Source organism: Mobula hypostoma, chromosome 7 (assembly GCF_963921235.1).
Source record: "Mobula hypostoma chromosome 7, sMobHyp1.1, whole genome shotgun sequence".
NCBI classification, from domain to species: Eukaryota; Metazoa; Chordata; class Chondrichthyes; order Myliobatiformes; family Myliobatidae; genus Mobula; species Mobula hypostoma.
The window spans coordinates 168,807,442-168,833,901 of NC_086103.1; the positions used below are offsets into that span (position 1 = coordinate 168,807,442).

Sequence of the window (26,460 nt, forward strand, 5' to 3'; positions counted from 1 at the left end):
GTACCTCTTCCTAGAGATGCTGCCCGGCTTGCTGCGTTCACCAGCAACTTTGATGTGTGTTGCTTGAATTTCCAGCATCTGTAGAATTCCTCGGGTTTGCATTCAATATTCAGCTGGTTTCATTAGCAACCTTCTCCCCCTCCCCACCCCATTCTTCTATCAAGCTAATCACTAGTTCACAGTTGCATATGCAAACTGTACACCTTCATCTTCGTTTTTATGTGAGGGGACTCAAAACATCTCAGCAACCAGGGTTCCTGAAACTTGCCAGCTTTGTCCTTTACCCAAGTAACATGCAGGCTGGAGATCCTGAGACCCAGCAGCCTTACTCTTCACCCTAATAGGAACATGTGAGCTCTGAACTCATGATATCATACTTTTAAAAGTCTCCCACTTGGCAGACACTCATTTTCCTGTTAGGAATCTCACCTAATGGCTTCAAAATTTGCTCTTCCCCAGTTCAGGACCCTAACTTGTGAACCTTCTCCATGCTATTTTAAAACTAATAAAATTATGGGCACAGCCCAAAATGCTCACCAACCAACAATTCTACCCTATCTCATTCCTAGGAGGAGGTCCTATATATTGCTCAAGTAAACTTTCTTGGACACATTTTGCAAATTCCATTCCCTCCAGCCTTTTAGACTATGCTGGCAGTCAATATTAAGGAAGTTAAAATCTCCCTTTACCCTATCATGTTATAACTACAACCTCTCTACATATCTGCAGCTTAAGGTTTTCTGTAGGTTTTGTATTAGAACTGTGAGGGAACATTCTGGAGTTATGATATTATGTATAGCATAATTATGGATTGACTAAAGTGAAAACCTGTCTTCAGGAAATAAAATTTGTACACAGTTTGACTTCTAACTGCTACTTTGTGGAATAACCAACACTGGGTGTAGGACATTCTGAATCTGTCCCATTGACTCTAGGGAAAGACACTATTCCTGGTAAAGGTATATTATTAAAGGTATATCCCTGCCACTTAATGCACAATTCAGGACATATCTGTTTTGTCACTTAATCATCTGTTTACTTGTATATTTATTCCTCAGTACTGTTGGAAAGGGGAATACTTTTGAGTGTCTGGAATTGGTACTTGGGCTTTTGGAACAGGCACCAGTATTAAATATTCAAAATGATTCTGCTATTAGGAATGTGCTACCATTGTAAATATGTAATTCTATAAATGTATCTGATATTCCAGATGTTGAATTTAAGTAGGTAATAACTGAAACTGCAGTTAATCAGTTATTGTCTTTGTGTTGAAGTAAAAATAGCGTGTCAGGAGAATGAGATTCCTTTTCTCTCTCTTGAATGTTTGCTGTGTGAATAAAGGCTTTTATATTTCCCAGTTCAGCTTCCATGTGCCTCAATTTTTGTTAGTCACAACAGTCTCAATCCAAGAAAAGCACTAGCTAGTGCTTCGGTGCTTTGCTGAATTACCCCTCAACCATCAGGCACTTGAACCAGAGGAGATAACTTCACCTCATCGCTGAATTGTTTCCACTGAAATGAACTCACTTTCAAGGATGTTTCATCTCATGTTCTGGCTATAAATTGCTTATTTATTTCTTATTATTTCTTTTTTCTCCTTTCTGTATTTCAAAGTTCAAAGTAAATTTTATTATCAAAGTACATATATGCCACCATATGAAACCCCAAGATTTATTTTCCTGTGGTCATTCTCAGCAAATCTCTATTTGCAGAATTGGATTTTTTTTGCATGTTATTGTTATCCACCCTGTTGAGTGTGGTCTTTCATCGATTCTATAGTGTTTGTTGTATTTAATAGACAATAGGTGCAGGAGTAGGCCCTTCGGCCCTTTGAACCAGCACCGCCATTCACTGTGATCATGGCTGATCATCCACAATCAGTACCCCGTTCCTGCCTTCTCCCCATATCTCTTAACTCCGCTATCTTTAAGAGCTCTATCTAACTCTTTCTTGAAAGCATCCAGAGAATTGGCCTCCACTGCCCTCTGAGGCAGAGCATTCCACAGATCCACAATTCTCTGTGTGAAAAAGTTCTTCCTCAACTCCATTCTAATTGGCCTACCCCTTATTCTTAAACTGTGGCCTCTAGTTCTGGACTCCCCCCAACATCGGGAACATGTTTCCTGCCTCTAGCGTGTCCAATCCCTTAATAATCTCATATGTTTCAATCACATCCCCTCTCATCCTTCTAAATTCCAGATATACAAGCACAGTCGCTCCCATCTTTCAACATATGACAGTCCTGCCATCCTGGGAATTAACCTCGTGAACCTACGCTGCACTCCCTCAATAGCAAGATTGTCCTTCCTCAAATTTGGAGACCAAAACTGCACACAATACTCCAGGTGTGGTCTCACCAGGGCTCTGTACAACTGCAGAAGAACCACTTTGCTCCTATACTCAATTCCCTGTAAGGGGTTTCTTCTTTTATGTTACTGCGTATGTGAATTAAAATGGTTTCTTTGTTATGTTAAATGCCGAGAAAGTCTCCAGCTAGCACTTTGCTTGGGTTATAACAGATAGTAGAGTAAATGAACCAATGGGTGTCCATGTTATTCTTTCTTGGGGTGATATGCCGTCTCATATAGCTGGGAACGAAGGGGTTTTGGCGGGGAGTCAGAGGAGAGACCGTGAGGACGATGGACGTGCGGGGAAAACTCAGGTTGATCACTCCGGGTGGTCCCGAGCTGTGAGTCGACGGGGTCAAAGTGGTCCTGAAGAGGTCCCCGAGCTCCAACGTGTGCACGAAGAAATTGAACTTTGATAAGTCTGGCGCCTTTTCCATTCCTTTTCTGTATTGAACTTCTATTAATCTCATAGAATTAGTAATATCTATAAAGTGTAATTGGTAAAATGTACATTGTGTGCTGGCTGATGATTGATGTTTGAAGCTGAATCAGGTGGCAGTTGTACAGCACCCAACGTAACCGGGACACAAGGTGGGCAGCGGACAGGGTTCCCCCTAGATAAATACGAGCTAATATAGCTGAGCGTTACATCCCCTTGTTATGAAGGCCAACATGCCATTAGCTTTCTTCACTGCCTGCTGTACCTGCATGCTTACTTTCAGTGACTGATGAACAAGAACACCTAGATCTCGTTGTACTTCCCCTTTTCCCAACTTGACTCCATTCGGATAGTAATCTGCCTTCCTGTTCTTGCCACCAAAGTGGATAACATCACATTTATCCACATTAAACTGCATCTGCCCACTCACCCAACCTGTCCAAGTCACCCTGCATTCTCATAACCTCCTCCTCACATTTCACACTGCACCCAGCTTTGTGTCATCTGCAAATTTGCTAATGTTACTTTTAATCCCTTCATCTAAATCATTAATGTACATTGTAAATAGCTGTGGTCTCAGCATCGAGCCTTGTGGTACCCCACTAGTCACTGCCTGCCATTCTGAAAGGGACCCGTTAATTCCTACTCTTTGTTTCCTGTCTGCCAACCAATTTTCTATCCATGTCAGTACCCTACCCCCAATACCACGTGCTCTAATTTTGCCCACTAATCTCCTATGTGGAACCTTATCAAAGGCTTTCGGAAAGTCCAGGTACACTACATCCAGTGGCTCTTCCTTGTCCGTTTTCCGAGTTACATCCTCAAAAAATTCCAGAAGATTAGTCAAGCATGATTTCCCCTTCGTAAATCCATGCTGACTCGGACCAATCCTGTTACTGCTATCCAAATGTGCCGCTATTTCATCTTTTATAATTGACTCCAGCATCTTCCCCACCACTGATGTCATTCTAACTGGTCTATAATTCCGTGCTTTCTCTCTCCTTCCTTTCTTAAAAAGTGGGATAACATTAGCTACCCTCCAATCCGCAGGAACTGATCCTGAATCTATAGAACATTGGAAAATGATTACCAATGCGTCCATGATTTCTAGAGCCACCTCCTTAAGTACCCTGGGATGCAGACCATCAGGCCCTGGGGATTTATTAGCCTTCAGTCCCATCAGTCTACCCAACACCATATTCTCCCTAATGTGAATTTCCTACAGTTCCTTCATTACCCTAGGTCCTCTGGCCACTATTACATCTGGCAGATTGTTTGTGTCTTCCCTAGTGAAGACAGGTCCAAAGTATCTGTTCAACTCATCTGCCATTTCTTTGTTCCCCATAATAATTCCACCCGTTTCTGTCTTCAAGGGCCCAACTTTGGTCTTAACTAATTTTTTCCTCTTCACATACCTAAAGAAGCTTTTACTATCCTCCTCTATATTCTTGGCTAGCTTACCTTCGTACCTCATATTTTCTCCCTGTGTTGCCTTTTTAGTTATCTTCTGTTGCTCTTTAAAAGTTTCCCAATCCTCTGGCTTCCCGCTCATCTCTGCTATGTTATACTTCTCTTTTATTTTTATACTGTCCTTGGCTTCCCTTGTCAGCCACGGTCACCCCTTACTCCCCTTAGAATCTTTCTTCCTCTTTGGAATGAACTGATCCTGCACCTTCTGTATTATTCCCAGAAATACCTGCCATTGTTGTTCCACTGTCATCCCTGCTAGGGTACCTTTCCAGTCAACTTTGGCCAGCTCCTCCCTCATGGCTCCATAGTTCCCTTTGTTCAACTGTAATACTGACACTCCCGTTTTTCCCTTCTCCCTCTCAAATTGTAGATTAAAACTTATCATATTATGGTCACTAGCTCCTAATGGCTCCTTTACCTCGAGTTCCCTTATTAAATCCGGGTGTCCGGCAGAGTGATCAGCAGCACCGGGGCTCCACAGAGGACTGTCTTATCTCCCTTTCTCTTCACCATTTACACCTTGGACTTCAACTACTGCACAGAGTCTTGTTATCTTCAGAAGTTTTTGGACGACTCTGCCATAGTTGGATGCATCAGCAAGGGAGATGAGGTTGAGTACAGGGCTACGGTAGGAAACTTTGTCACATGGTGTGATCAGAATTATCTAAAGCTTAACGTGAAAGAGACTCAGGAGCTGGTGGTAGCCCGGAGGAGAGCTAAGGTACCAGTGACCTCTGTTTCCATCCAGGGGGTCAGTGTGGACATGGTGGAGGATTACAAATACCTGGGGATATGAATTGACAATAAACTGGACTGGTCAAAGAACACTGAGGCTGTCTACAAGAAGGGTCAGAGCCATCTCTATTTCCTGAGGAGACTGAGGTCCTTTAACATCTGCCGGACGATGCTGAGGATGTTCTAGGAGTTTGTGGTGGCTAGTGCTATCATATTTGCTGTTGTTTGCTGGGGCAGCAGGCTGAGGGTAGCAGACACCAACAGAATCAACAAACTCATTCGTAAGGCCAGTGATGTTGTGGGGATGGAACTGGACTCTCTGACGGTGGTGTCTGAAAAGAGGATGCTGTCTAAGTTGCATGCCATCTTGGTCAATGTCTCCCATCCACTACATAATGTACTGGGTGGGCACAGGTGTACATTCAGCCAGAGACTCATTCCTCCAAGATGCAGCACAGAGCGTCATAGGAAGTCATTCCTGCCTGTGGCCATCAAACTTTACAACTCCTCCCTTGGAGGGTCAGACATCCTGTGCCGATAGGCTGATCCTGGACTTATTTCATAATTTACTGGCATAATTTACATATTACTATTTAACTATTTATGTTTCTATTACTATTTATTATTTATGGTGCAACTGTAACGAAAACCAATTTCCCCCTGGGATCAATAAAGTATGACTATGACTATGATTACACAACACTAAATCCAGAATTGCCTTCTCCCTGGTAGGCTCTAGTACAAGCTGCTCTTAGAATCTATCTCGGAGGCACTCCATAAACTCCCTTTCTTGGGGTCCAGTACCAACCTGATTTTCCCAGTCTACCTGCATGTTGAAATCCCCCATAACAACTGTAGCATTACCTTTGCGACATGCCAATCTTAACTCTTGATTCAACTTGCACCCTATATCCAGGCTACTGTTTGGGGGCCTGTAGGTAACTCCCATTAGAGTCTTTTTGCCCTTACAATTTCTCAGTTCTATCCATACTGACTCTACATCTCCTGATTCTATGTCACGCCTCACAAGGGACTGAGTTTCACTCCTCACCAACAGAGCCATCCCACCCCCTCTGCCCACCTGTCTGTCCTTTCGATAGGACGTATACCCTTGAATATTCATTTCCCAGCCCTGGTCCTCTTGCAGCCATGTCTCTGTTATTCCTACAACATCATACTTGCCAATTTCCAACTGAGCCTCAAGCTCATCCACTTTATTTCTTATACTTTGTGCATTCATATATACTGTAATACTTTTAACCCATTACTCCCCTCACCTTTCACATCGATTCCTATTGCACTTGGCCATACTCTCCGATCCCTTCCTGAGCTTTCTGTCCCATTAATTCTGTTGTCTTTCTTAACTTTTCTTTTTCTCTCTTTCCCTTTAACTCCATCCTTATATTTCCAGTTCATCTCCTCCCCCCCACTACTTAGTTTAAACACACCCGTGTAGCAGTGGCAAGCCTGCCTGCCAGAATGCTGGTCCCCCGCCTGCTAAGGTGCAACCCGTCCCTTTTGTACAAATCATCCTTACCCCAAAGCAGATCCCAGTGGGATTACTGTGAATGCCTGCAAGAAAATGATTATCAGGGTTGTATATGGTAACGTATATGTACATTAATAAATTTACTTTGAACTTTGAATGTCAAACTGAGGGCCAATCTGCAAATAGATAGTTACAATCTGTATTCCAACATCAAAGAGCAGTGAAGTTATCTTTCAAGCAATAATAATTATTTAATCAACCATTATCAGGCAGCTATTTGTGGGTGCTTGCTGCAGATACATCATCACAGTTCCTACATTAAGTTGTATCTGCTTACCCATACCTTGCTGACGGAACTAATTCACTTTGGTAGAACATTCCATGGACGCTGCCAATCCTCAATACTTGGACTCTCTTTCCTCAGTGTTTGCTGTGTGAATAGAGGATATTTATATTTCCCAGTTACAGCTTCCATGTAGCTCAGTTTCAGGCAGTCACAACAAGAACAATCTAAAATTAATCAATTGCTTCAAATGAAACAGCATATATTAGCAGCATTCAGCAGACACCTCTGGTTAACACATGCCAGAAACTGCTAGGAATTCACTCAGTGGCCACTTTATTAGGTACAGGAGGTTTGTGGTCTTCTGCTGCTGTAGTCCATCCCCATGGGGCTCTGCATAAGATCAGGCCAGCTACAGCTCCCGTTGTCATCAGTAGTGGAGCAGTTCAAAGTGGCAAAGTGTAGAGGGGCCCCGATGACAAGAGTCACAAGAAGATCAGGCCGCCAACTCAGCCATAGACCAGGTAGCTCCCTCCCTCTAGCTGAGAGACATCACCGGCAACCCATGACTGGGATAGCAAGGTCTCAGTTCTGCACACTTCCAATGACGGGAGTGCAAGTGCAAGGGATAGGTGTAGCGTGGTCTTGGCAGTGGTACAGAACTGTGAGGATGATAAACGAATATTGAAGGCAGTAGAATTGGGGTCACAGGGTGCCTGGATGAAATGAGATCTTCCCAAGCGTAAGATCATTTGGGCAGAGCTATGGGGCCCTTACGCAGTTCTTTCCTGTGGTCCATGTACAACACTCTTCCTACAGCATCACAGCTGCACACATGGGGCTGAGAGAGGACCCTAAATGCAAGCTTTGTGGTCAGTGGCGTTCACTGGTACACTTACTGCCAGGATGGTATGGGTGGCATCACGACAAGGTCCTCCTGTCCCTTGCTGACACACTGGATTGGGAGAAGTGTTAAAAGAGACCAGGTGGCAGAGAGGCAAGCAAGGCAGTCATTTTCATCAAGGAGAGAGCTATGCCAGTCATATCAAAGAGGCCCCAAATCCAATCAGCTTTAAAACTGCCAAATCGTGGGAGATGAGGGTCGATGTGGGGAGGAAGCTGCAGTTCCTGGAGGTGGTGCAAACCACACTTCAACCGGCTGTGATCCACTGAAGACAAGAAAATCATCCTGGAGGTGCTCACGGTACCACGGGAGGAAGGATGCGAGGAGGTTCATGACAGGAAGGCACTAAAGTATCAGTCCTTAATCCAGGAGTGCAGGAACAAAGGATGGCAGGCGTGGCTATGCCCCGTGGACTTCAGCTGTAAGGGGTTCCTGACAAAGTTGCTGTCTGCGCTGGGTCTTGATGAAAAGAGTAAGAAAAAGAGTAGTTCGCAGGATGAGGGAGGAAGCAGAAAGAGCCTCTTGCTGGATATGGAACAGCAGGGGAGTTGAGCTGGAAGTCAGGAGCAGATGGGCAGTGACTGGCCACCACTGCTGAACTGTCAACTGGAGAGTGTAGTGGTTAAGGGTTGAAACACTCTATGAAGGTTGGGCACTGCCTGACGACATCAGCTCCCAATCAAAGGTTATGGTTACCTCATCAGGTATTAGTAGGGAGCAACCTGGTGTATGATGCAAGTAAAGTGTGGTTATTTGAGTCACTGTCGCTTAAGTCAGTTTGAACCAGTCTAGAAATTTTCCTCTGACCTCTCTCATTAACAAGCATCTTTGCCCACAGAACTACTGCTTACTGGATTTTTTGTTTTGTTTTTTGCATCATTCTCTGTAAACTCTAATGACTGTTGTGCATGAAAATTCCAGGAGATTAGCAGTTTCTGAGATACTCAAGCCACGCTGTCTGGCACCAACAATCATTCTACGGTCAAATCTTCCCCATTCTGATGTTTGGTCTGAATATTAACTGAACTTGTCGACCGTGTCAGTATGCTTTTATGCATTGAGTAGCTGTCACATGATTGGCTGATTAGATGTTTGTATTCATGAGCAGGTGTACCTAATAAAGTGGCCACTGAGTGTACGGTGCTGGATACCTGTAATGCAGACAAAATGATTTAGTGAGGAATTCATGAGACATGGCATCACAGTAAGAGAATAAATGATTATATTAAAATGGCACTTATAGTAGATGATGCCAACTTGGCATCAGAAGCCAAGTTTTTTTTTATTGCAGTTGCAAGTCCGGAATGATCAGTTCCTTCATAGATGCCTGGGATAAGGGCTGTAACAGTAAATAAATTGGAGAATTAAGCAATCTGTATACTTGGTTCAAACTGCCAAATTCTGTCATAGCAATTCCTCAAATATATGTAGTTAGTTGAGGATTTGTACCAATTAGGAGGAATAATATTATTTGAATTATATTTCAAAGATACTGCATGGACTTTAGGATATAAGAGACCATAAGACGTAGGAGCAGAATTAGGTGGTCTATCGAGTCTGTTCTGCCATTCCATCACGGCTGAATTATTTTCCTCCTCAACCTTTTTCTCCTGACCCCTTCTCTTTCATGTCCTTACTAATCTAGAACCTATCAACCTCTGCTTTAAGTATACCCAATGATTTGGTCTCCACAGCCATCTGTGGCAATGAATTCCAAAGAATCACCACTCTCTGGCTAAAGAAATTTCTCCTCATCTCTGTTCTAAAGGGACGTACTTCTATTCTGAGACTGTGCCCCCTGGTCCTAGACTTCTACACTGTAGGAAACATTCTGTCTATGTCCTTTCAGTCTAGGCCTTTCAATATTCAATGGGTCTCACTGAGATCAGAATCAGAATCCAGTTTATTATCACTGGCATGTTACATGAAATTTGTTAACTTAGCAGCAGCAGAAGAAAAAAAAGTAAATCTTATTCAGTATACTTTATACAGTATACATGTGTTGAATAGATTAAAAATCATGCAAAAGACAGAAATACTACATATTAAAAAAAGGTAGTGTCCGAGGGTTTAATGTCCATTTAGGAATCAGGTGGCAGAGGGGAAGAAGCTGTTCCTGAATCGCTGAATGTGTGCCTTCAGGCTTCTGTACCTCCTACCTGATGGTAATAGTGAGAAAAGGGCATGCCCTGGGTGCTGGAGGTCTTTAATAATGGATGCTGCCTTTCTGGGTCACCGCTCCTTGAAGATGTCCTGAGTACTTTGTAGACTAGTACCCAAGATGGAGCCGACTAAATCTATAACCCTCTGCAACTTCCTCTGTCATGTGCAGTAGCCCCCCCACCCCCCATACCAGACAGTGATGCAGCCTGTCAGAATGCTCTCCACAGTACATCTATAGAAGTTTTTGAGTGTATTTGTTGACATACCAAATCTCTTCAAACTCCTAATAAAGTATCGCCACTGTCTTGCCTTCTTTATAACTGCATCAATAGGTTGGGACCGGGTTAGATCCTCAGAGATCTTGACACTTGATTCTTCTAAACTTCAGGGAGTACAAGCCCAGAGCCACCAAATACTCTCCAGACATTAACCCTTTCATTCGCAGATTACGGACTATACCCTGAGAACAGAAATGCTCTGTCTAACATTTGAATGTAGGTTAGATGACAGTTCAGATATTGAGAATAATTTAAGCATTTTGGGATACAAAAATACCCATGGAAATGTTCTATGAAGATTCACTGCTATTTGAGGTATAGTGATATAGCAAGACTCAGAAGATAATTCTCCATCGTACAATTAAATTTTAAGGAGAACTTCAAAAATGGTTTCAAACTTAACAAATGTACATAAAGTTGTTTTTGCTGGTGTAAAATATTTGACAAAGAATGAGAAACTTTGCTTTGTTTTTTTTATTTGATAGTGTACAGACATACAGTGCCTACAAAGAGTATTCACACTCCTTGGAAGTTTTCATGTTTTATTGTTTTACAACACTGAATCACAGTGAATTTAATTTGGCTTTTTTTGACACTGATCAATAGAAAAAGACTCTTTCATGCCAAACTGAAAACAGGCCTCTACAAAGTGATCTAAATTAATTAGACATATAAAACACAAAATAATTGATTGCATGTATGTACCTCCTTTAATATGACAAACTAAATCATAATTGGTGCAGCCAATTGGTTTTAGAAGTTGCATAATTAGTTAAATAGAAATCACTGTATGCAATCAAGGTGTTTCAATTGATTGTAGTAAAAATACACTTGTATCTGAAGTCAGTCTCCTGGCAAAAATTGCACTATGAAGAAAAATAAAGAATGCTCTAAGCAACTCCAGAGAAAGGTTATTGAAAAGCACAAGTCAGGAGATGAATACAATAAAATTTCCAAGTCACTGAATATCCTTTGGAGTACAGTTAAGTCAATCATCAAGAAATGAAAAGAATATGGCACAGCTGTAAATCTGCCTAGAGCAGGCCATCCTCAAAAGCTGAGTGACTGTGCAAGAAGGGAACTAGTGAAAGAGGCCACCAAGAGACTCATGACAATTCTGGAGGAGTTATGAGCTTCAGTGGGTGAGATGGGAGAGTGGCAAAGAGAAAGCCACTGTTGAAAAAACTCACACAAAATTTTGGCTAGAGTTCATAAGCCAAATACCGCACATCATCATAAACACACCATCCCTACCGTGAAGCATGGTGGTGGCTGCATCATGCTGTGCGGATGCTTCACTCTAACAGGCCCGGAAGGGTCGTGAACGTAAAGGGCAAAATGAATACAGCAAAATACAGGGAAATCCAGGATGCAATCTGCAAGAGGACAGCAATTTGGGAGAAGATTTGTTTTCCAGCAAGACCGTGATCCCAAGCGTAAAGCCAAAGCTACACAGGAATGGCTTTAAAGCAACAAAGTAATGTCCTGGAGTGGCCAATTCAGAGTCCAGACCTCAATCCAATTCAGAATTTGTGGCTGGACTTGAAAAGGGCTGTTCACTCACAAACCCCATGCAATCTAACAGCTTGAGCAGTTTTGTAAAGAATGGGTGAAAAATTGAAGTGTCCAGATAAGCAAAGCTGATAGAGACTTATCCACATACTCAAGTCTGTGATTGCTGCCAACAGTGCACCTACTAAATACTGACTTGAAGGGGGTCAGTAATTATGTAATAAATTATTTTGTTTAATAATTGTAAATGTAAACCAATTTGTAGATACTTGATTTCATTTGACATGAAAGAGTCTTTCCTATTTATCAGTATCAAAAAAGCCAAATTAAATCCACTGTGATTCAATGTTGTAAAACAATAAAACATAAACTTCCGGGGGGGGGGGTGAATATTTTCATAGGCACTGTATATATCTGTGGTCTTGTATAAAAAAAACATGAAAGGATTTTAGACTGACATAGCTTCACAGGAAGGCTCAGCACAACATCAAATAATCTATATGTCCTTTTTTACTGATCTCTAAAACCCTACCTCAATGGAAAATAAATTATAAATACCACAATATTGGGCCTCTCAAGCATTGAACTGGATCAATTAATCCATTCTCACTCCCTGCGTTTCTAGTCTTTATCTCAAACGCCTGCAGGGTCTTTAGCCTCCATCTTGGCTGTGCTTGGGGACACCGCTCTCCATTTCTGCTGTTCCTCGTGCCTGCCAGATACCCAGATCTCATTCTACTCTTTGCAGTAGGCTCAATAACGTGCAGTGTAACAAGTGATATGTAATGCAAAAAAAAACAAATATGGTAAAATATACAGACTCAATTGGTTTTGCCCAGAAATGCATTTACCAACTAACATTTGCAAATTACTGCAATTAGTAAAACCGTTCCAGTTGTTTGTTTGTTGTTTTTTTTCTCCCCCTCTCCCCCTCCCCCGTTCCCTCTCTCTCTGTCTCTCTCTCTCTCTCTCTCTCTTCTTCCCCTTCCCCTTCCCTGCAACATCTACAAGATGAGGGTCCCACCCCAAAATGTCAACTGTCCATCTTCTTCCTGGATTCTGCCTGACCCATTGAGTTTCTAGAGTAAATTATTTTTCTTTTGCTCCAGATTCCAGCATCTGCAGTCTCAATTTTTTGTGTTTCATCTTACAACATAACCAGGGTGTTATTAGTCACAAAATAAAATGTCTCAGTGTAGATTGGCTTAAAAGTGATGTATTCTATTTCAGTAGATATATTTTTTCAAAAAATGAAATTGTATTAAAGAACTGAAGTATTCCATTCTGTTCAAAAAAAGTGAAAAATTGAATTTCCAAGACTAATAGCCCTTTTTTGAGCTGAGGTACTACGTAACAATAGTGAAAATGTAATGGTATTGTAGATTTGAATTTGAATTTTCAGAAGATAACTCTACTGACTGCCTTTTTAAAATAATTTAAAACAATCCATAGTCACTTCAAATTCAATAGATTCATTTGCCACTCAGATTCATTACCTTGTTCCTTTCCAATATCTTCATTTGAACATATTTTAACACAATTTTCTATGTTTAAACTGTATCCTTACATTTCCTGGGATTATATTCTGTTAATCCACATAATACCATTCTAACCAGCATGCATTTATAACCAGCATGGACTACTTGAACCATAACCTACTGGTGGATAATTCCAGCTGCATCATATACTTAATTCATTATATTAATGGTGTAGATTCTGCTTTTGTAAGTTAAATTGCCATTCTAAAATTTTCCAAGTTAATATATGATTACACATTTGCATCATTTCTGGAGCACTTCATTATTAGGTGTCATCCTAAAGGGAATTGGGTGCGTGGAAAAACACTTGAGTATTTGTCATGTGTCTTAGAATGCTTTTGATTAGTCTGATGATGTGAGATCCCAAATGGCTAAAAAATCTCCAGCCATTAGGGAAAAAAATTAATTGAGAAATATATGTTGATGTCAGCGACTTGATGCCTTTCCATGCAAAATTTAATTAGCATCAGAACAAAAGACAAATCACCCGCTGGAAGTAATTTTGAGAACAAAGAAACTGGAAAGGAGAGTTGCAGTATGTGGAAGTCTCATACAGAAGATCTGAGAGGGTGATGTGGTCAACTGGGCACTGAGTGGGAGGACATGGATGGTGGATATGAGAAAGGAGCAAAACGGGTGAGCTGCAAAGGATATAATGCCATGGAGTGGCAATTTAAAATACAACTCTGATTTTATTATCATATAAAATTATTACAGTAATTATAATATAGTCCTATACTTCAAAAGATAAGTTTCTAAGTATCTTGAAGGTGCTACATACCTTTTTTCTTGAACAGCTGCAGTGTGGCTAAATAGAATTCATTTTATTACCCAGCAACTGTGAAGTGATGCAATATGCAATGAACATAAAGTGGTACGTCACTTGAAATTGATCACCAAAAGTGATTAAAATCAAGAACGTGTAAGATGCTAAATTTGGAGAAGGACAGAGAACTTTTGAGTTGTTGATCTGGAAGCCTTCACAGAAAGTCATGGAAAGATTTGAAGACAAGTATGATAGTCTTTCAATTGAGATGCTGGCAGACAGGAGACCAATGTAAAGTCAATGGGGACTGAGGTGATGGAAGCACACTAATAAGAGCAAACAAAATAATAGTCATTTTAGAATTACAGAGGCTGAAATAGGAGGAGACCATGAAGGCAGGGTAATAGTCAAGTCCAGTGATAACAAAAATAAAAATTCCAGCAACAGATGAACTGAAGAAGGGATGGAAATGGGCAATTTCAAGAGGAAGGCAGACTTGGTGATGCTGATTTTGGATCAATTATGGTACCAAGAATGTGAAAAGACTAAAGCCATCAGTGTCAGAGTCAGAGAAGATTTTCATAAGTGTATTTGTAGAGCTTAATGAGAAGCATGGAAGTTGTTAATTAGTTTTGAATTAAGGGAATGGGAGGAGTTCCCTACCATCAGCTTCAGAAATGGCTTGTTTCCTACAACCATCAGATTCTGGAACCTACTTTCACAGCCTTAACTATATGTTGGCAATGGATTATTGCAGACTACCCCATGCATCACCAAGGATTTTGATTGCTTCTTTTGCACTAAGGTGCACATTCTTTGTTTTTCACTGTATTGTATAATGTTACTGTATGTATAGTTTATATGGTCTGTACCTCCATGCCTGTGAGCTGCAAACAAGATGTTCACTGTACTGTACCTCACTGTACTTGTACACAAGGCAATAATATCAACTTGATAGAAGGAAACCCATTCTGCAAAGTTCAGTGCGGTTCATTTGACAATATGTTTGTTTCTGACTCGTGTTCCTCTGCAGGCACTTGAATGCAACTGGGCTGAAGCTCCAGCACAGTGCTGCAGCGTGAAGGTGACTGAGGGACAACACCCTTCAGGCAAGATGTGAAACTTTTGATCTCACCATGTATCGGCTATGGCCCTTGCACTTCATTTCCACTTGCACCGCACTTCTTCAGTAACACCATATTCTGCATTGTTATTGCTTACACATTTGTACTGCCTTGAACAAAGTAAAGTTTATTGTCACATGCATTAGTACAGATACACTGTGGTGCAAGAAAAAAATACCTACAGTACCATCACAGGCACATATTATTCACAAGAAAAACATAATTTATACACTTTTTATAGGGAAGAACAATTAGAAGAAAAATGTATTTATGTTTGAAAAAGTGTATCGATGGCAGGCAAAAGGACGTTTTTCTCTGTATCTCAATGCATGTCACAATTTGGGTTCTTCTGGCAGGGGTTCCCAATCTTTTTTTATGCCATGGACCAATACCATTAAACAAGGGGTCCACGGACCTAGATTAGGAACCCCTGATACTGCTAGAAGGTGATGAATCTGTAGAATTTGGTGCAATCGTGGGCTGTGAAGGTCAAATCACTGAGTACACTTAAGGCAGGGATTGATGGTTTTTTGACTGGTAAAGGATATAAGGGTTCTGGGGGAGAAAGAAGGAGAATAAGGTTGGAAAAAATCTATGAGTCAAGGGCAAGAGCAGACTCAATGAATCAAATGGCCAAATTCTGCTCCTTTGTCTTATGGATCCAAGAAACCAATTTCAAACTTGCTATTTGAGCTGGATGTAATAGACAGTAGGGCCAAAGGGAAAGGTAAATTATTTCCAATATCCATCCCTCAGTCACAGTTAAGGCACACTAGTATCCTTACTTTCTTAGGCGATTAAAGAGGTTCACCTTGTCACCAAACATTCTTAAGAACTCTATAGTTAACCTGTTAAAAGTATCCAACCCTGCCATGATTATTCTAAACACTGATGCTCCCCAAGATAGCGTTCTTAGCCCCCTGTTCTACTAACTGTACACTCATGACTGTATGGCCAGATTCTGCTCTAAATACATCTCCAAGTTTGCAAATGATACCACTGTAGTAGGCCGCATCTCAAATAATGATGGCAAGAATGAGAGAGATAGAGAGCTTAGTGATATGCCTTCATGACAACAACCTTTCCCTTAATGTCAACAAAAGAGTTGGTCATCAATTTCAGAAAGGTTATTGAGGTTGAGAAAACTGAGAGCTTCAAGTTCCTTGATGTGAACATCAACAGCCTGTCCTGGGTCAACCATGTTGATGTCACAGCCAAATTTGTTCACAACTCTTCTACTTCCTTAGGAGGCTAAAGAAATTCAACATGTCCCCATCAACTTTTACAATGCACCACAGAAAACATTCTGTCTGGATATATAATGGCAACTGTTCTGCACGTGACCACAAGAAACTGCAGAGAAATCAGCCTCCCCTCAGTAGCCTATACTTCTTGCTGCCTCAGCAAACAGCTAGTATATCAAAGACCAACCCACCCTGGACTTTCTCCCTTTTCTCCTCTCCTATCGGGCAGAAGCTTGAAAGCACATGTCACTAGGCTTAATGACAGCTTCTATCCCACAGTTATCACTCTTGAATGGACCTTTTGTACAAAAAGATGGACTCCTGGCCTCACAGTCTAGTTGTTACGATCTCGCACTTTATCGTTTATCTGCACTACACTCTTTCTGTGGTCTTTACACTTATTTCTGCATTGTTATTATTTTAGTTCAATGCATTGAGTAATGATTTATATAAACAGTATGCAAGATGAACTTTTCACTGTATCTTGGTACATTTGACAATAAACCAATACCAATATTCAGCTGAAAGTATCCTGACTGGTTGCAACATGGTCTGTTACAGCATTCAAATGTACAGGAATGTTGTAGAGAGCAATGGACACATATTATGGGCCCATCCCTCACCACCATCAGTAGCATCTACAGGAGGCATTGCCTCAAGTAGGTAACATTCATCCTCAAAGATCCCCACCATCTGGGCCATCTCATCTCACAGGTACCATCCGACAAGAGGTGTGAAGTCCCACACCACCAAGTTTAAGAACAGCTAATTCCCTTCAACCATCTGACGCAGCCCTATCTTCAACATCTCATTGCAACAGTTCAGTCCACTGTCTCTGCAGGCTTCAAGGCAGCCGCCATCATTCTGGTGCCCAAAACAGCAAAAGTAACTGGCCTAACCAATTACCACCCAGTTGTACTGACCTCAACAATCATGTAAGATCCTACTTTCTAGCTACATTGGAGCCTTTCCAGTTTGCCTACCACTCAAATCCATCTACAGATGATGCCGGGTCCTCAGTCCTTCAATCTGTGCTGTCCCACCTTTAAAAAAAATGATGCCCCACGCGCCAGGATGTTGAGCATTGACTTCAGCTTGGCGTTCAACACAATCCTCCCTTAGAGTCTGGTGGGTAAACTGTCCTCATTGGGACGCTGTAACTGGATCCTGGACTTCTGGATGGAAAGATCCTAGTCAGTCTGAGGTGGCAGCAACATCTCAAGCTCCAGCACACTGAGCACTGATGCCTCCCAGGACTGTGTGCTCAGATCTCTGCTGATGCATGACGGTATTGTCAGATCCAGTTTAAACCGCATTGTGAAGTTTACTAATGATTTCACCTCATCAGCAACAATGATAAGTCAGCATAAGGAGAGGAGGTGAAGAGGCTTGTCAAATGCTGCGAGAACAACCTGACTCTCAAAGTGGACAAGAATAAAGAGATGATTGTGGAAGGTGTAGTCTGACCACTCTCTATTGCACAGCAATGGCTCTGCCGTGGAGACAGTGAGGAGCACAAAGTTGGTGTGCACATAATGTTTGATCTAACCTGGATCCTCATTAGTCAAGAAGGTATAGTAGCATTTACACTGTCTGAGGAGACTGAGGCCTGCAAGACTCCCTGCCTCCCATTCTAACAACTCTGTACAGGAGCACCATCAAGTATCCCGTCTGACTGGATTATCATGTGCTACGGAGGCTGCGAAGCATCGGACCACGAGAACTTACAGAGGATAGTAAGAACTTCCGGGTCTCCCTCCCCTCTATTTGTGACGAGGAACATTGTATATGAAGGGCCCAAAGTATTGCTGAGGATCCCTACCACTCTTCCCACAATCTCTTTGACCCACTACCATCAGGAAGTGGGTACAGGACCTCCAGACTGGGTAACAAATTCTTCCCCCAGGTTATGAGCCGAATAAATACCCTACTACCACTAAGGTCTTGTCCCTAGACAGCAAGCTTTTTATCATTTACTCATTATGTGCACTGCACTTACATTTTGAAGTATACTTTATTAACTTATTTGTGGTAATATTCTGTTTTATTAGCTAAGCGTGATATATGTTCAGTGGGTGTATCGTGGTCTGGAAGAATGTTGTTTGGCTTGGTTGTATGCATGTACATTCAGATGACAAATTCAAACTTGAACTAAACACAACAGTATAGCAACATTCTTACCACTTGGCACTAAAGCGAACTTTTGTCCTATTTGTGTTCTTTCTTGCAGAAGTTGAGTACAATTTGTTCTCTTGTGAATGCAGCTTATCTGATGCTCTGTATTTGTGATGCTGCTGTAACTAAATTTTTAATTGCACCTGTGCATGTGAAAATAAACCTGGCTTTGACTCAGTTAACAGAATCACAACATACTATTCAACACGCACAAAAGTGCTGGAGGAACTCATCGGGTCAGATGGCATCTATGGAGGGAAATGAGCGATCGACATTTAGGGCCGAGATCCTCCATCAGAACTATCTATTCGATTTACCAGAGGGTGGGTCGAGTAGACTTCACCGGTCGCTCCGGGACGTGCGGAAACCCCTGCCCACCCAAGGCCCGATCTCCACCTCCGCTCTCGGCGGCCAAGTTGCCCCTACCGGGGGAAAGCAACCGTTGGCGCCCGCCATGCTTTGCGGCGGCGGCGGCGGAGGGCGCATGCGCACTGGCTTCTGTCAACACGAACAGGAGGCGGTGAGAGCTCAAAAAAAAACAGAGAAGCAGCAGTTGCGGCGACGTCGTGGAGCCGCATAATAGGACCCGTTGTTAGTCATTTCGGCTGAGGGGGTGGTGGTTCTGGCTGTGATGGAACGGTGGGCCACCGGGTCTGGCGCTCTCCAGCGTGCCGAGCCCGAACGCTCGGTGAGTGCATGCGGTCCTGCAGCGTTTCCTTTGTGTGTGTGTGTGAGAGAGAGAGATAGAGAGAGAGAGAGTGTCTGTCTGTCTCTGTGTATGTGTGTGTGGGTGTGGGGTGAAGGGGAGGGTGAGAGTGTCTTTGAGCCGAGGCCGCGGCGGCTTCCTCGGCCTTCCCCCATCCTGCATGCACGGCTCGGCCAAGGGCAGGCTCCCACCCCGACGCCTTCACTTACGTCTGAAGGCGTGAATATTGAACGGAAAGTTGTGCAAGTTTCTTTTTCTCTCTTTCTGAGTGGCGCGTTATTGCATTGCTAGCTGCCACACGGCGGCGGTGCTGGCTTCGCGCGTGTTTGTGTGTGTGTATACGTATATACGTGTGTGTTTGTGTGTGTGCGCGCCTGTCTTTCAGCGTTTTGTTGAGCAGGGGGAGGACTGCTTTACATTGAGCTTTGGCGCCAAGGCCCCAGCCTGCCTCCTTCCAGCTCTCGAATCACTACTACATCTGCCAACTCGGCCTTCCTTCCGCTCTCCAGATGGAAGAAATTTGCATGGAAGAAGTCTTTAAAACTTTTTCAGTTCCTTTTCTTTCATAAAAACGTAAACTTCAGTTTTATTAAATTGTTTAAATCTGTTCCTATTTGCTGATAGGTTATCAATTGTTAAGTAATATTGCACGATTTCTTTTTGTATTAAGCAAGGGTTTCAATACGTGCATTGTGCTGTCATCAATGGTAAGGAGCCTCTGAATCAGAAAGTTATGCATTTATATTCTGCTCAGTGGATCCAGGTGCAGTTGGTCTAGTCAGGGCATTCTGGACTGCCTCTGGTTTCATTTGTTGAACTGGGTGTTGGAATTAAAGCCTCATTTGTTGCCTTGGATGCCAAAGCAAATTTTACTGGCTCACCTTGGCATTGGACTACTTGGACAATAGCAATACCTATGTCAGGCTGCTATTTATTGACTATAATAGCACTCTGACATGGTTATTGTCAGGATAGATTGACTTGTTGAGTGGTACAATAACAACCTTGCACTCAATGTCCCTAAGACCAAAGAATTGATTGTGGATTTCAGGAAGGGGAACATACACCAATACTCATAGGTGTGGAGGGGGGTGGGGAGGTCAGCAGAGGAAAGGATGAACAGCTTCAAGTTCCTGGGCATCAACATCTCGGAGGATCTATCCTGGGTCCAACACACTGGTGCCATCAATGATGAAGGCATGCAAGCTGCTATGTTTCATTAGGAGTTTGAGAAGTTTTGTTACTCTTGGTAACATAAATTTCTGCTGATGTACAATAGAGAGCATTCTGTCTGGTTGCATCGTTACATCGGATTGGAAATTCCTGCAGAGGGTTATAAACTTGGCCAGCTCCATCATGAACACTAGGCTCCTATGTGTACTAGCCACCTCCTTATCTTTTGAGGACATCTTCAGAAAGATGATGGTCTCGAGAAGGTGGCATCCATCGTTAAAGACTCACCAACCAGGACAAACCACCTTCTCCTTACTACCATCAGGGATAAGATACAAGAGCTTCAAGCCCCATATCTTTTCCCTTAACGATGGTAATGTTACTGTTTTAGGAACTGCTTCCCCTCCGCCATCAGATTTCTGAAGGGTCCATGAACATTACCTCACTATTTTGCTCCTTTTACTTTTTTAAAACTTGTTGTAAATGTAGTAATTTTATGTATTGCACTGTACTGCTGCACACAACAAATTTCATGATATACATCAATGTTAATAAATCTAATAACACACGTAAAAGTTGCTGGTGAACGCAGCAGGCCAGGCAGCATCTCTAGGAAGGGGTGCAGTCGACGTTTCAGGCCGAGACCCTTTGTCAGGTTGTTTGCGTTAATAAATCTAATGCTCAGTTGCTTTCTGCAATTTCAAAAGAAGGGAAAATAATAGAACTGGATAGCACAGCAACAGGCCCTTTGGTCCACAGTGTTACTGCCAGTTTGAATTACACATCAGCCTTCACATGGTCTATATTCCCTGCCTATTCACATGCCTCTTAAATGTTGCTGTCATATCTGCTTTCAGCAACTTCCCCTGGCAGTGAGTTCTATGCACCTACAACTTTTGTCTTTAACTGTGGGGAAAAAAAATGTTGGCCTTTAAATTGCCTTTAAGTAGTGGTGTCTAAATTGATGCTTTACGTAAAAATTCCTATAATTTACAATAAATGCAAAAAAGTGAGGTGCTGTCAGTCAATGTCATGTTACTGTTGGTGTTTATTGCTATTCTGTTACAGATTGTCAGCAACATTTGCTATATTCCAAAACTGACACTCCTGTGTTAGATAATTGGCTGAAGTGACTTTAGGATGATCTTCAGCCAAGAATTTCTACTCTCTCAATAGTCTTCATTAGTTGTTTATATTGATCAAAAGTAAATGCAATTTCTGGATGCCTCAATGTTCTTTGCATAAATTGAAGTGCTTTGAAAGTATGTTCTCATTCATAATGAAGGAAGTTCGATAAGATAATCGCGAAAGCAAAAAAAACCCAACAAAATATAGAAAAAGCTAGAAATACTCGGGGCAGGCAATATCTGTGAAGAGAGAAACAGCTCATAGTAACTATCAAATCAACTGAGTATTTCGAGCGTTTTCAAATTTTATATGATAGGTAAGCTGTCCACTTGGTGTTAATTAAGCAGTATACGTTGGTCAAGGCTTCAGAGAAGTCTATACCTTGCCGAATAATTTTTTTTGCATTTGCCCTGAGAGAGAGAGATAGCAGGAGCTCCACTTACATCTTGCTTTAAGGTGGCATTTCTGGCAGCGCTGTGAACCTGAAGTATTAGAGTGTTGGCTAAGGTTATTTGCTCAAGTTTTTGATTCAAGTTCAACAGGTTTCAATCTTTTTGTCTTTCTCAAACCCCTCCCACCCCCTGCCCCCCACCAGTAGTCTTGTGTACTGTAATTGCCTTATGCATAGGTGCAATATGTCTTTAAGCTCTGCTTAACTAGATCTTAGCCACAGGATTGATGAGCTTACAATTGACCTCAGCAACTATAAGCTGAAGAGGTAGTGTATTATTGGACAGGGCTTGAGCTTGAAACTGCTGCTGGAAAAATATTCTTATGCGGACTTTGGGCAGATCAGTGACTTCTTATTCTGATTATTGTTGTTTAAATGCTTACAGCCAGCTTATTCATGGGCTTCATGACTTTTGTATAAGATTGTTATTCCTGCCAGGAGTCACGCTGAAGTATATGAAAGGAACATTTGCTTTAGTGTGGCACCAAGAACTGGTAAAATTGTAGTCATTGAAACTGCAATGTAAAAGTGCATGTGGCATGGCTGTTGCCAGGTAAAAATCCACTGGTTGTCACAGACTTTATAAAAATAGTGGTAGACAAATGTGTCCCCACAAAATCATTCAAAGTCTTCCCCAACCAGAAACCCTGGATGAACCATGAAATCTGCAATCTGAGGGCCAAATTGGAGGCGTTCAAGTCTGGTGACCAAGAAAGTTACAAGAGTTCCAGGTACATTCTCTGGAAAGCCATCTCACAGGCGGTGACAATTCAGGACTAAACTTAAATCAAGGGTGCTCAACCATTGTGGCAAGGATTGAACGCTATCACCCTTCAAAGTCAAATCAAATTGCATAGGTGACAACAGAGTTTTGCTTCCAGATGAGCTGTATATTTGGCTTGACTGTCAAAACACAAAGGAACCATCGTGAACTCCTTCAGCTCCCAATGACCCTGTGATTTCAGTCTCTGAGGCTGATGTATAAGCATCCTTCAGGAGGGTGAACCCACAGAAAGCACCTGACCAAGACAGGGTACCTGACCAGGTACCAAAGACCTGTGCTGATCAACTGCCTGGAGTGTTCACTAAGATCTTTAACCTCTTGCAGTCTCTGGTATCCACCTGCTTCAAGCAGGCTTCAATTATACAGGTGTCTATGAAGAGCATGGTAATCTGCCTCAATGACTATCGTATAGTAGCACGTACATCCTCAGCGATGAAGTGTTTTGAGAGGATGATGATGAAACGTATCAATTCCTGCTTTTGAGGAGTTTTGGATCTGCTCCTATTTGCCTACCAGTGCAGCAGATCCACAGCAGGTATCTCATTAGCTCTTCACTCAAACCTGGGACATTTGGACGACAAAGATGCATAGATCAGGATGCTCTTTATTGACAGTTCTGCATTCAATACTATCATCACCTCAAATCTAATCAGTAGTCTTGAAGACCTTGGCTGCAATACCTCAATTGCAACTGAATCCTTTATTTTTGTACTTGCAGGCCCTAGTCAGTTCGGATTGGCAACCTCTCCACAATCTTGACCACAAGGCTGTGTGTCTAGCCCCCTGCTCTACTTGCTTTATACTTGTCACTGTGTGGCTGCCATATTCAAGTTTGCTGACAACACCACTATTGTAGGCTGAATCAAAGGTGGTGACGAATCAGCATATAGGAGGGATTGGAAAATCTGGCTGAGTGGTGGTATAGATACCTCTTATTCAATATAAACAAGACCAAAGAGCTGATTATTGACTTCAAGAGGAGGAAACCAGAGGCCCATGAGTCAATTGTCATCAGAGGTGGAGACAGTCAGCAACTTTAAATTCCTCTGTTATCATTTTGGAGGACCTGCCCTGGGCCCTGCACTTGAGTGCATTTACAATGAAAGCACAGCAGTGTCTCTTAGGAGTTTGTGAAGATTTGGCATGCCATCTAAAACTTTGAAAAGCTTCTACAATTTAATAATTGATTCTATTATGGATTTATTGAGTATGCCTGCAGGAAAATGAATCTCATGGTTGTGTATGGTGACATATGTATACTTTGATAATAAATTTACTTTGAACTTTGTTCTTGGATGACTTGCACCTTTGCAATTCATTTGCAGGTCCTCAGATAATGAAATAATATACAGTCAATGTATATTAAGGAGTCCCAATGAAGAGTCTCAGCCCAAAATGTCAATTGTTCCCTTCTATAGATGCTCCCTAACTTCCTGAGTTCCTCCAGTATTTTGTGTATGTTGCTACAGTTAAGGCTGACTGACTTCCAATCAATTTCTGTGGGTTCTGAATTGGCTGATGATGATGTGAGATCAGACTGTGCCACAGATGGACAAGAGATGCTTCATGGAGTCACTTGGTAGTATGGGAAGTGGTACTTAATACTTCTTGTACTGGGGTTTTGTATGCTCCCAACAAAGGAATTCTGCTCTGTGATGTGATGAATTGCTCTTCTCTCTTAGTGGTAATGGACTTGATGTTTTCCTCAAGTTAAAGACATATTTGAGGAAGCTTTGAGATGTTCCATGAATTGTTTCCTCATGTTAATCTTTGTGTGACTGAGTGGTGGCTTTGGCCATCTGATGTTGTGCATGTGAATGATTGACCTGCCCTTTAGAGCTAAAGTTTAATTAAAACTCCCGTTGGAAATGTTGACCTGGTAGTGGCCACTGACATTGGTTGACTTATTTGGGAATGGATTTGGATGATTTTGCAGACGTTGCACTGTGGTACCTCCACAGTGCTTTGAAATGATTTCTGTAGATAGCACATGTCTCAGAAATCTACAGGAGTGAATGGATCATGGCTATACAATAGATATGAACATATGGTGGATTTGAGGAATGTTCCAATACTGTTTTCTTCAAGTGACAAATGACTGCACAAAGATCGTGATAGTGCTCTGTAAATGATTACGTTTAATCATTGCCAGTTTATTGATGGGGCCATTTGTTCCAGGAGTTGCTATGGACCCTTTTGGCTTGTGTTTTGCCGAAAGGTTCGGTTGCAAAAGGACATTTGCTTTGTAGATGTTTAGTATAAAGCCTATTCTGGTTTATTTCAGTGAGGAGTTGACAATAACTAAGCACAGCCTCTAAATATGGATTATATGCAGGCATAATTTCCACATTGCATCTTTAACTGACATTGGAGTGACTTTGATTCTTGGGTAAAGGCAATGCAGGTTGAATAGCTTCCCATTTGTTCCATTAATTCCCCTTTTCAGTCGGGAGTTTAATGGAAGAGAGGTGCAATATTGAGACAGGAGGAATACAGAGCAGTATTAGGGTGATGATCAGTTTTGGCGTCATCAAAATGTTCTTACCTGTGGGCTCTGACTGCCTCTCTATTGTTGACGAGCATCCTTGGTTCTCAGCAAGGTGGGCATTTGGGCTTGTGCAATAGGTGGTTTTGCTAGCTTTGAAGAATCTGTGAAGGTCATTCAGAAATTAATTGATAAACATCTCTTGCATTTTTAATATGTCCACAAAGTGATGTACATAAGGTGACTGACAAGAAATGATGGAGTTTGGGGGGTGGGGTGGGGATGAAGGTACTGATCAGCCTTGCTACTTAGGGGAAGTAATATTTTTGAGTCTGGTGGTGCTGGTTTGGATGCTACATGTCCCATACCTGGTGAGGAGGCTAAACAACTACCTTAGGCGATTTGTTGGGTTTGAGGACTGTGCTGCCTTATGAGGTGTAGAGTATGTCGAAGCTTTCACAGAAAAGAACAAGTCTGCAAGATGAACAATGAAACACCAAAACTTTGGCCCACTGAGTCTGGATCAACTGTTACCCACCCATTTATACTAATCCTACCCCAGCCCAATTTAATTTTCTTCCTTTCCCCTTGTGATTCTGCCATTCGTCCATACATTCAGCAATTTACAGTGGTTAATTAACCTCTTAGCCTGCATATTCTCCTTGATGGGAGTGGGACAGGTACTTCATGAGCAGGGTGGGTGGGATCCTTCATGATGATACGGCCCCTGTGCTGGCATCTTTCTGTATGTCTGTTTTGACAGGTAGACTGGTGCCGGTGATGCATTGAGCAGTTTTGACTTCCCATTGTAGAGCCTTTATGTCTGCTGCAGTGTAGTTTCTATATTATGCAGAGATGTAGCTTGTTGGGATGCTCTCTACTGTGCATCTGTAAAATGATGTGAGTATGAATGTGCAGAGTCCAGCTCTCTTCAGCCTCAGAAATTAGTAGTATTGTGTTGTAGGACCATGAGAAGTTGTATGAGATGTACACTCCCAGGAGTTTGAAACTGCTCACAGTTTCCACTGCTGTGCCACTGGTGTAAAGAGTGGTGCAAGTTTTCCTGAAGTTGATAACCATCTCCTTTGTCTTCTCAACATTAAGGAAGAGGTTATTTGCCTGACACCAAGCTTTGAGGTCTTCCGTCTCCTCTCAGTAGGCTGTCTCATTGTTGTTGATGAACCCCACTACTGTCTACAGTGCACACTGTTGTTAGCACACTGCAACTATACTTGTGTATTTGCCCCAGGCTGAACAGCTTCCCC

General features: G+C 42.1%; 1 protein-coding gene and 1 long non-coding RNA gene across 2 annotated transcripts in view; one reads left to right on the forward strand and one right to left on the reverse strand.

Moving 5' to 3' along the window:
- LOC134349746 (uncharacterized) overlaps positions 1 to 18,926 on the reverse strand; it is a 31,027-nt gene extending 12,101 nt beyond the window's left edge. Inside the window, exons 1-2 of the long non-coding RNA XR_010018765.1 lie at positions 18,786 to 18,926; positions 6,825 to 6,911 (exon numbers count right to left, since the gene is read on the reverse strand). This is a non-coding gene — a long non-coding RNA (uncharacterized LOC134349746). The remainder of the gene's footprint in view (positions 1 to 6,824; positions 6,912 to 18,785) is intronic.
- A 48-nt stretch (positions 18,927 to 18,974) lies between these two features.
- Positions 18,975 to 26,460, forward strand: part of jade3 (jade family PHD finger 3) — a 50,818-nt gene continuing 43,332 nt past the window's right edge. Inside the window, exon 1 of the mRNA XM_063054544.1 lies at positions 18,975 to 19,156. The gene's annotated coding sequence lies outside the window, so the exon portion shown is untranslated. The remainder of the gene's footprint in view (positions 19,157 to 26,460) is intronic.